General features: G+C 45.1%; 1 pseudogene; it reads left to right on the top strand.

Moving 5' to 3' along the window:
• LOC135570997 (inositol 1,4,5-trisphosphate receptor-interacting protein-like 2) overlaps positions 1 to 4907 on the top strand; it is a 9978-nt pseudogene extending 5071 nt beyond the window's left edge.
• Positions 4908 to 8403: the final 3496 nt, after the last annotated feature.

Consider the following 8403-nt stretch of genomic DNA (forward strand, 5'->3'; position numbering starts at 1 on the left):
TTCATTCATTATTTCATTCATTCATTCATTATTTCATTCATTCATTATTTAATTCACTAAATCATTAATTCCCTGTCTCCTTCTTTCCTTCCCTACTTAATTCCTTACTTCATTTCTTCTTTCTTTACTTCCTTCTGTCCATCCATCCATCCATCCATCCATCCATCCATCCATCCATCCATTATCTCCTTTCATTCTCATCCATTCATTCCAGACCAGCACCAGAACCAGCAGAGCGATGAGAGGGACCTGTGGACTTTGTTCTTCCCCCGCCAGGAGCAGCGTCTGCTGGGCTGGCTCCGTGGCCGCTCACCACAGCCCTCCTGCCACCTCAAGGTGCTCCAGCTGACCAAGGCCCTGCGTGACCTGGGTGGCCAGGCACTGGACAGCCACCGGGGGGCACTCTGGAGGTCAGTCCTCTCCTCCTACACGCTGAAGACGGCCTGGCTGCGTCTGCTACTCAGCTCTCCTGCAGAGGTAGGAAACACCATGCCTTTAATAGGTACTACAGGTTACACCATGCCTTTAATAGGTACTACAGGTTACACCATACCTTTAATAGGTACTACAGGTTACACCATACCTTTAATAGATACTACAGGTTACACCCTACCTTTAATAGGTACTACAGGTTACACCCCACCTTTAATAGGTACTACAGGTTACACCCTACCTTTAATAGGTACTACAGGTTACACCCTACCTTTAATAGCTACTACAGGTTACACCATACCTTTAATAGGTACTACAGGTTACACCTTACCTTTAATAGGTATTACAGGTTACATCATACCTTTAATAGGTATTACAGGTTACACCATACCTTTAATAGTTATTACAGGTTACACCATACCTTTAATATGTACTACAGGTTACACCATACCTTTAATAGGTACTACAGGTTACACCCTACCTTTAATAGGTATTACAGGTTACACCCTACCTTTAATAGGTATTACAGGTTACACCCTACCTTTAATAGGTACTACAGGTTACACCCTACCTTTAATAGGTACTACAGGTTACACCCTACCTTTAATAGGTACTACAGGTTACACCCTACCTTTAATAGGTACTACAGGTTACACCCTACCTTTAATAGGTACTACAGGTTACACCCTACCTTTAATAGGTACTACAGGTTACACCCTACCTTTAATAGGTACTACAGGTTACACCATACCTTTAATAGGTACTAATAGGTTACACCCTACCTTTAATAGGTACTACAGGTTACACCCCTACCTTTAATAGGTACTACAGGTTACACCCTACCTTTAATAGGTACTACAGGTTACACCCTACCTTTAATAGGTACTACAGGTTACACCCTACCTTTAATAGATACTACAGGTTACACCCTACCTTTAATAGGTACTACAGGTTACACCCTACCTTTAATAGGTACTACAGGTTACACCCTACCTTTAATAGGTACTACAGGTTACACCATACCTTTAATAGGTACTACAGGTTACACCCTACCTTTAATAGGTACTACAGGTTACACCATACCTTTAATAGGTACTACAGGTTACACCCTACCTTTAATAGGTACTACAGGTTACACCATGCCTTTAATAGGTACTACAGGTTACACCATACCTTTAATAGGTACTACAGGTTACACCCTACCTTTAATAGGTACTACAGGTTACACCCTACCTTTAATAGGTACTACAGGTTACACCCTACCTTTAATAGGTACTACAGGTTACACCCTACCTTTAATAGATACTACAGGTTACACCCTACCTTTAATAGGTACTACAGGTTACACCCTACCTTTAATAGGTACTACAGGTTACACCCTACCTTTAATAGGTACTACAGGTTACACCCTACCTTTAATAGGTACTACAGGTTACACCCTACCTTTAATAGGTACTACAGGTTACACCCTACCTTTAATAGGTACTACAGGTTACACCCTACCTTTAATAGATACTACAGGTTACACCCTACCTTTAATAGGTACTACAGGTTACACCCTACCTTAATAGGTAAGGTTACACCCTACCTTTAATAGATACTTGTATTTTCTTCTCTTACTGCTTTATTTACATGTTATTTTTGCTGAATATTTTTAAATAGATGCTCCACTGTTAGAGAGTAGAGCTTGTTGGTAAGTATTTCAGTGTACTGTGTACACTGCTCAGTAGTGTATTTTGTAACCAGATAATTTAGAGAGCTGTAATTTGTATTTTTAATATACAAAATACTTCTCTGTACCATTTATTATTTATATCACCATTATATGTCCCCCTTTCACTCTGCATTGGTATCAGAAGTCTGATGACACTGTGGTGTGATAAGACTGTCTGCTATATTACCAAAATGTACATGTGAAAATTAACACTCGCAAAACATGCTGGGTATTATTCTAATGAGCTCTGCCTCGAAACAAGGCCAACTATAATAACCAGTCTGTTTTTTATTTTTACATGTTACTCTTATCCAGAGTGAAATTTTTCAAATTCATTTATTTAACCTTTTATTTAACTAGGCAAGTCAGTTAAGAACACATTTTTATTTACAATGACGGCCTACCCTGGCCAAACCCTAACCTGGATGACACTGGGTCAATTGTGCGCCGCCCTATGGGACTCCCAATCACGGCCGGTAATGATACAGCCTGGAATGGAACCAGGGTCTGTAGTGAAGCCTTTAGCACTGAGACAGTAGGGCCTTAGTCCACGGCACCACTCGGGACCAGTCAGGGTATTAAAACTAAGGAGCACTGAGACAGTAGGGCCTTAGTCCACTGCACCACTCGGGACCAGTCAGGGTATTAAAACTAAGGAGCACTGAGACGCAGGGCCTTAGTCCACTGCACCACTCGGGACCAGTCAGGGTATTAAAACTAAGGAGCACTGAGACGCAGGGCCTTAGTCCACTGCACCACTCGGGACCAGTCAGGGTATTAAAACTAAGGAGCACTGAGACAGTAGGGCCTTAGTCCACTGCACCACTCGGGACCAGTCAGGGTATTAAACTAAGGAACACTGAGACGGTTGGGCCTTAGTCCACTGCACCACTCGGGACCAGTCAGGGTATTAAACTAAGGAACACTGAGACGGTAGGGCCTTAGTTCACTGCACCACTCGGGACCAGTCAGGGTATTAAACTAAGGAGCACTGAGACAGTAGGGCCTTAGTCCACTGCACCACTCGGGACCAGTCAGGGTATTAAACTAAGGAGCACAGAGACGGTTGGGCCTTAGTTCACTGCACCACTCAGGACCAGTCAGGGTATTAAACTAAGGAGCACTGAGACGGTTGGGCCTTAGTTCACTGCACCACTCGGGACCAGTCAGGGTATTAAACTAAGGAGCACTGAGACGGTAGGGCCTTAGTCCACTGCACCACTCGGGACCAGTCAGGGTATTAAACTAAGGAGCACTGAGACGGTAGGGCCTTAGTCCACTGCACCACTCGGGACCAGTCAGGGTATTAAACTAAGGAGCACTGAGACGGTAGGGCCTTAGTCCACTGCACCACTCGGGACCAGTCAGGTATTAAACTAAGGAGCACTGAGACGGTAGGGCCTTAGTCCACTGCACCACTCGGGACCAGTCAGGGTATTAAACTAAGGAGCACTGAGACGGTAGGGCCTTAGTCACTGCACCACTCGGGACCCGTCAGGGTATTAAACTAAGGAGCACTGAGACGGTAGGGCCTTAGTCCACTGCACCACTCGGGACCAGTCAGGGTATTAAACTAGGAGCACTGACGGTTGGGCCTTAGTCCACTGCACCCACCTCGGGACCAGTCAGGGTATTAAACTAAGGAGCACTGAGGGCCTTAGTCCACTCACCACTCGGGAAATTAAAAGGAGCACTGAGGGCCTTAGTCCACTGCACCACTGGACCCAATCAGGGTATTAAACTAAGGAGCACTGAGGGCCTTAGTTCACTGCATACTTTGCAAACATATTTTTGTAATTTATTTTGATACATTAGTCTTTAGGGTATTTTGCAATTGTAATTTGTAATGATAATTTGTCATTGTAATTTGTCATTTTTGCCCATCCCTTCACATGACAGTAAACTTTGATTTGATTGGAGGCCTGTTATCCATCCTGATTTATTGTCCTCTATAGGGCTGATCTGATCTGCTCATATATAGACGTATGTTTGGAACCATTTGTAAATAGGTTACTAAGGTTTTTTGCATCTTACTGCCCGTCTACTTGTCTTTCTGTTTCAGGCCTGGGAGGATCGCCACCTGGTGGCCAGGATGGAGGAGCTGGTCCGCAGCCTGAGGGAGAGCCTCCAGAACCGGGCTCTGAATCACCTCTTCTTGGGGAGCGACAGCAGCTCCATCTTACCTGACTCTGTGGCTCTACCTAAGTTGGTCAAGGAGGCGGTGGGAGCTCCAGTGGAGGGTCCAGGGGGATGTTTGGGGGTTCGAATGGGAACCTCTGGGCAGGTGTGGACCCAGCCTCGTTGGACCTAGTGTCTGGCCGGTTGGCGTATGCCTGGAGCCATCTCCACCGGCTGATCAGGTTGGGCCGACCCCAGAGGAGTAGCTTGGGGCTGGGCAGGACAGGCAACATAAACTGCCAGCATCTGCAACCTGGAGAATAACACACTTAACGGAGGTTCACAGCTAATATCCTCCAAAAACGAGTCAAACAGACAGATACATAGACAGACGGGGATGGATAAAACACCAGGCTACTTGCACATCCAATGGTTGTACAGGAGCTACTGGTCTAGAATAAAATGAAAGCCTATAACAGTGATGGGACGATCTCTGAGTCATCCCTCTTAACCAGTCACGAATGGAAATCATAGGGAATGTGTGAATTTTGTAATTTATGAATTTGTAATTTATGAATTTGTAATGAATACATGTGTAATTCTTCCCTGGTACCTAATGAATGAGGTTTCATTCAAAACCAGAGTGATTGTATGTCTGCTTCTGTCTGTGTCCCTATTGGCACCCTATTCTGTATTTAGTGCACGACTTTCCCATAGAACTCTGGTCCAAAGGAGTGCACTAGGCAATAGGGTGCCTTTTGGGATGCAGTCTGTGTTCTGTGCTGTATGTATTATCAGACAGTGTAACGGCAGGGTACACTCCCAGTTTAGAGACAGACTGTGAGACGGCAGGGTACACTCCCAGTTCAGAGACAGACTGTGAGAGTCTGGGAGACGGCAGGGTACACTCCCAGTTCAGAGACAGACAGTGTAATAGGCAGGGTACACTCCCAGTTTAGAGACAGACTGTGAGACGGCAGGGTACACTCCCAGTTCAGAGACAGACTGTGAGACGGCAGGGTACACTCCCAGTTCAGAGACAGACTGTGTAATAGACAGGGTACACTCCCAGTTCAGAGACAGACTGTGTAATAGGCAGGGTACACTCCCAGTTCAGAGACAGACAGTGTAATAGACAGGGTACACTCCCAGTTCAGAGACAGACAGTGTAATAGACAGGGTACACTCCCAGTTCAGAGACAGACAGTGTAACAGACAGGGTACACTCCCAGTTCAGAGACAGACTGTGAGACGGCAGGGTACACTCCCAGTTCAGAGACAGACTGTGTAATAGACAGGGTACACTCCCAGTTCAGAGACAGACTGTGTAATAGGCAGGGTACACTCCCAGTTCAGAGACAGACTGTGTAATAGGCAGGGTACACTCCCAGTTCAGAGACAGACTGTGTAATAGACAGGGTACACTCCCAGTTCAGAGACAGACTGTGTAATAGACAGGGTACACTCCCAGTTCAGAGACAGACTGTGTAATAGGCAGGGTACACTCCCAGTTTAGAGACAGACTGTGAGACGGCAGGGTACACTCCCAGTTCAGAGACAGACTGTGTAATAGACAGGGTACACTCCCAGTTCAGAGACAGACTGTGTAATAGGCAGGGTACACTCCCAGTTCAGAGACAGACAGTGTAATAGACAGGGTACACTCCCAGTTCAGAGACAGACAGTGTAATAGACAGGGTACACTCCCAGTTCAGAGACAGACAGTGTAACAGACAGGGTACACTCCCAGTTCAGAGACAGACTGTGAGACGGCAGGGTACACTCCCAGTTCAGAGACAGACAGTATAACAGCAGGGTACACTCCCAGTTCAGAGACAGACAGTGTAATAGACAGGGTACACTCCCAGTTCAGAGACAGACAGTGTAATAGGCAGGGTACACTCCCAGTTCAGAGACAGACAGTATAACAGCAGGGTACACTCCCAGTTCAGAGACAGACAGTGTAATAGACAGGGTACACTCCCAGTTCAGAGACAGACAGTGTAATAGGCAGGGTACACTCCCAGTTCAGAGACAGACAGTGTAATAGGCAGGGTACACTCCCAGTTCAGAGACAGACAGTGTAATAGACAGGGTACACTCCCAGTTCAGAGACAGACAGTATAACAGCAGGGTACACTCCCAGTTCAGAGACAGACAGTGTAATAGACAGGGTACACTCCCAGTTCAGAGACAGACAGTGTAATAGGCAGGGTACACTCCCAGTTCAGAGACAGACAGTGTAATAGGCAGGGTACACTCCCAGTTCAGAGACAGACAGTGTAACAGCAGGGTACACTCCCAGTTCAGAGACAGACAGTGTAACAGCAGGGTGCACTCCCAGTTCAGAGACAGACAGTATAACAGCAGAGTACACTCCCAGTTCAGAGACAGACAGTGTAATAGGCAGGGTACACTCCCAGTTCAGGGACAGACAGTGTAATAGGCAGGGTACACTCCCAGTTCAGAGACAGACAGTGTAATAGGCAGGGTACACTCCCAGTTCAGAGACAGACAGTGTAATAGGCAGGGTACACTCCCAGTTCAGAGACAGACAGTGTAATAGGCAGGGTACACTCCCAGTTCAGGGACAGACTGTGTAATAGGTAAAGTGACTAGACATCAGGATAGATAATAATAAGGTATTTGAGGTAGATATGTAGATGAAGGCAGGGTAAAGTGACTAGACATCAGGATAGATAATAATAAGGTATTAGAGGTAGATATGTAGATGAAGGCAGGGTAAAGTGACTAGACATCAGGATAGATAATAAGGTATTTGAGGTAGATATGTAGATGAAGGCAGGGTAAAGTGACTAGACATCAGGATAGATAATAATAAGGTATTAGAGGTATATATGTAGATGAAGGCAGGGTAAAGTGACTAGACATCAGGATAGATAATAATAAGGTATTAGAGGTAGATATGTAGATGAAGGCAGGGTAAAGTGACTAGACATCAGGATAGATAATAAGGTATTTGAGGTAGATATGTAGATGAAGGCAGGGTAAAGTGACTAGACATCAGGATAGATAATAATAAGGTATTAGAGGTATATATGTAGATGAAGGCAGGGTAAAGTGACTAGACATCAGGATAGATAATAATAAGGTATTTGAGGTAGATATGTAGATGAAGGCAGGGTAAAGTGACTAGGCATCAGGATAGATAATAATAAGGTATTTGAGGTAGATATGTAGATGAAGGCAGGGTAAAGTGACTAGGCATCAGGATAGACAATAATAAGGTATTTGAGGTAGATATGTAGATGAAGGCAGGGTAAAGTGACTAGGCATCAGATAGATAATAATAAGGTATTTGAGGTAGATATGTACATGAAGGCAGGGTAAAGTGACTAGACATCAGGATAGACAATAATAAGGTAGTTGAGGTAGATATGTAGATGAAGGCAGGGTAAAGTGACTAGACATCAGATAGATAATAATAAGGTAGTTGAGGTAGATATGTAGATGAAGGCAGGGTAAAGTGACTAGACATCAGGATAGGTAATAATAAGAGTAAAATAGCGACAGACTCTGTGTGTGTGCTGCCAGTTTCCATAGAGACGAGGGGGTCACTCGCTCCTGAGTCGTGTGTCGTGTCTGGTGAATAATGCTGTGAAAATACACACACACACACACACACAGACACACACACACACACACACACACACACACAGACACACAGACACACACACACAGACACACACACACAGACACACACACACACACACAGACACACACACACACACAGACACAGACATATCGATCTGCCACTTCACTCAGCTCTCATGTCTGACAAATCTTCCACTTGAGTCTGTCAGTCAGTATATTTTAGTGTGTGTGTGTGTGTGTGTGTGTGTGTGTGTGTGTGTGTGTGTGTGTGTGTGTGTGTTTTCACAGCATTGTTCATTGTAGTGTTATAGTGTTATGACTGTATTATTGTCAGAGAGGGACCCGTTATTCGCTGCTGTCTGTAGTCTGTCCTCAGGACAGGTCTGGACTTGTGTCAGGGAATTTTAGAGACTGTGTATTTTACCAGCCTTCTACAGTCACAGCCACAGTCACCACAGTACGTGTGTGTGTTCGCTCCTTAATGGCAGCCCATTCCTTACATTGGTCTGATGAATTAGCCTGGG

The sequence above is a fragment of the Oncorhynchus nerka genome, unplaced genomic scaffold, assembly GCF_034236695.1.
Source record: "Oncorhynchus nerka isolate Pitt River unplaced genomic scaffold, Oner_Uvic_2.0 unplaced_scaffold_858, whole genome shotgun sequence".
Lineage (NCBI taxonomy): Eukaryota > Metazoa > Chordata > Actinopteri > Salmoniformes > Salmonidae > Oncorhynchus > Oncorhynchus nerka.